Raw genomic sequence first — 3419 nt, forward strand, 5'->3', positions numbered from 1 at the left:
AGCCAGACGGCATTGGTCAGGAAGCCTGAATTAGATTCTCCCCTTCCTTATATGCACTCTTTTGGATTGCCAGGCTTGGGGGTAGTATACTCTCTTATCCCGGCATCCATTCGTAGTCCTCTGGTTCTTTTGCTGCTGGCCGGCATCGGTTGTTTACCTTTGCCGGCCGGCTATTGTCAAGCCCTTGTCTGCCGGTTGCTATGAGCAGTGGCCGGCAGCCGGGTGCTACTTGTGTAGTTGCCGGCCGGCAGTCATTGCCGGCCGACATTGGCTGTTGCCGGCCGGCAGTTACTGCCGGCCGGCTCATGCATTTGAACCAGCGTTCTGCCACCTTATAGCTGTTAAGTAGTATACTTTAAAGCTAGTTATGGTGTGTGCCGGCCGGCGCATTACCTTCTATACTGTACCAGTATTCTTCAGTATAACATATACTGTAGGAAGAAAACTATAGTATAGTATTGGTACAACACTGTGTGTTCTAACACTTTTGTGTTGTCTTGCACAGCCCTTTGGTGTTGCCTTACAGATAAGAAAGTGAGTTCTTTCTTGTCTATTATCCGGTATTTTAAAATCATATCTTAGGTGTGAGCTCCACCTGTTTCCTCTGGAAATTTTTCATTGGTTACTCTAGGACAGATTAACCATACGATTTTATTATCTGGAAGGCGGCAACAATTGGTTGTGCGGGAAAACACAAGTGTGTGTCTTTCCTTTCTGATTTGTTATGCTAACTGTGCATATCCAGTGATACGTAGTTCACTTGATACTCATGGAAATTTCTTCTCTTTGCAGGAGGTACGTCCGAAGTGCGGAAGTGCTTTCTGCAACGTCCGCAGTAAGAACTTCTGTGGACATGAGTTATGTAGGGGGCACGCAGCATGCGCTGTCTCCAAGGGTGATCTCCGGTATTGGGACCCCCAGGTATGTACCGTGTGCTCTAACCTGATTACTGAGGCTTTTCATTCCCCTAGGACAGCGGAATCAAGGGATATAGCAAGGGAGAAGCTTCGCACCTGGGTAAGGGGCTTCCAGAAGAACACCTCTGGACCTTATCTTCCAAGTGAGAAGATGAGGGCTTACCTTTTCTCTAGGGCATCAGCTGATGCAGTGATTCCCCAGCCTCAAGAGGAGATCCCCCTAGTTCAGATCCAGGTGGATGCTGAAGTCGCGGTTGCCTTGCAAGACATCCAGTTGGACGACAGGATGTCAGACGTGTCCGAGCGTCTGGAGGAAGACCTCCTGGCAGGAGGCCAGGATGAAGATCAAGCCCCAGACATTGTAGAGGAAGAAGCCGACGAGGTGTCGGCTGCTCCGGTTCTGATCCCTGAACCTATTCCCTCAACATCGTCCGCTCTCCCAGTAGAGCTGGGACAGGCCCTCTCCTCCATTGTTGGAATGATCCAACAAATGCAGAAGGAGAATATGGAGAAGGCGGCTGCAATGGAACTGCAGATGCAGAAGCTTGCAGCATCACGTGGGCCCCAGAAAAGGCTCAATGTGAAAGACCTTCCCTTTTGCTCAGATGCTAACCCGTGGTGATATGCTGAGCACATGCCGATGACGACTGGAAAGATCGTCATGTCGGATAAGCTGGGTTCAGTTCCCCTTCAGGAGGTGGAATTCTGGCCCAGCAAAGGGTCATATCCAGACTGTTATGTCCGGTTGAGGAAGGAACCAGCTTCAAAGGAGGAGACAGAGCTGAAGGAGGTCATAGTGATGGACCATGCTAAGGCTCAAGCTTTGCTTTCATCTTCGATGAAAGAGAGGGGCTTCACGAACTCAAAGGTAGCTGCATTGAGTAGAAGCTCCCTTCCTTTGTGTCCTCTCCTGCTAGAGCCTTCCCCTTTTTGCAGAAAGGGTTTGCGGCTGTATTGAAAGCAGTCGAGGCTGGCAAGCCTTGCCCCTCCCTGGAGGAGTGTAAACCCTTGTCGCTGGCCCTACCCATGGACCACAAGGACTGGAAGGACGTCCATCTTACCTTCTCAGTCGGGAAGTTGGAGGCTGATATTGCCGGACGTCAGTTCGGTGAGAACCTCCCTAAGCTGTCTGACTTTCTTTTGCGGAGAGAGCTCGAGACAAAAGAAAGACTGGCTGCCTCAATGTCTCTTCAGACCACTCTTGAGACGATGGCAAGTGACCCCAAGGTCCATGAAATGTTCATGGTAGTGACCAAGACTCATCTGGCCACAGTGACGAAGGATCTTTACAGCTTCGTCAGGGCGAGGAGAGCCTGTAGGGAGTTCGTGTTCACCTCGGCTACGGTGAGGCACGAGCCAAGGAAACTAATCTCCTCCAACATTTGGGGCAAAGACCTTTTCCCTAGCGAATTGGTCAAAGAAGTTGTGGATAAGGCCGCCACGGAGAATAGAAATCTTCTCCAGAAGTGGGGCCTGTCTATCAAGAGAAAGTCTTCCCCGGATGAGGGTCCCCAACCAAAGAGGAAGACTAAAAGGACTAGGCTACCGTCTCGGCCAGCCAAGCCAGTTGAACAGCAACAGCAACAGCAATTGCCGATGCCTTCAGTGCCCCAGATGGTGGCACAAACCCCGACCACTTTCCAGTGGGTACCCCAGGCCGTGTCGACGCAGTCCTCGGCATTCAACCCAACGTTCGAAGGGCAGTCAACTTCCTTTCGAGCAAAGCCTAGAGGAGCAGCCAGAGGCTCGTCTAGGCGCCCCTCAAGGGGAAGGGGATTCAGGGGTGGTCGCGGTCAGGGAGGCAAGACCTCTGGACAACAGTCCAAGTGAGATGATACCGGTAGGAGGGAGACTTCAGGATTTTCGGGATCGGTGGACCTTCGATCCCTGGGCCCACAGCCTACTCAAGAATGGACTGGGCTGGAGCTGGTACAGCACTCCACCCCCGTGCCCTCGGTTTTTCCAACACTCCACCCCCGTTCTGGAGGAGTACATCCAAGATTGGTTGGAGAAAAAAAAAAAAGTGATCCGAAGGGTAAAGTCCATCAAATTCTAAGGGAGGCTGTTTTGTGTTCCCAAGAAGGACTCGGAAAAATTCAGAGTCATTCTGGACTTGTCGCCACTCAACAAGTTTATAGTGAACTACAAGTTCAAGATGCTAACACTGCAACACATAAGGACCTTACTGCCCAAGAGGGCATATACCGTCTCCATAGACTTATCAGACGCCTATTGGCACGTTCCAATCAACCGTCGACTCTCCCCCTACCTAGGGTTCAAGCTACAACGAAGACTATACGCCTTCAGAGCCATGCCATTCGGGCTAAATATAGCTCCAAGGATCTTCACGAAGCTTGCGAGCGTAGCTCTCAAGCAATTACGCCTAAAGGGAATTCAGGTAGTAGCCTACCTGGACGACTGGCTGGTGTGGGCAGCATCCAAGACAGAATGCTTGCAAGCTTCCATTCATGTGATCCAGTTCCTAGAGTATCTAGGCTTCAA

Source organism: Palaemon carinicauda, chromosome 2, assembly GCF_036898095.1.
Source record: "Palaemon carinicauda isolate YSFRI2023 chromosome 2, ASM3689809v2, whole genome shotgun sequence".
Classification (NCBI taxonomy): Eukaryota; Metazoa; Arthropoda; class Malacostraca; order Decapoda; family Palaemonidae; genus Palaemon; species Palaemon carinicauda.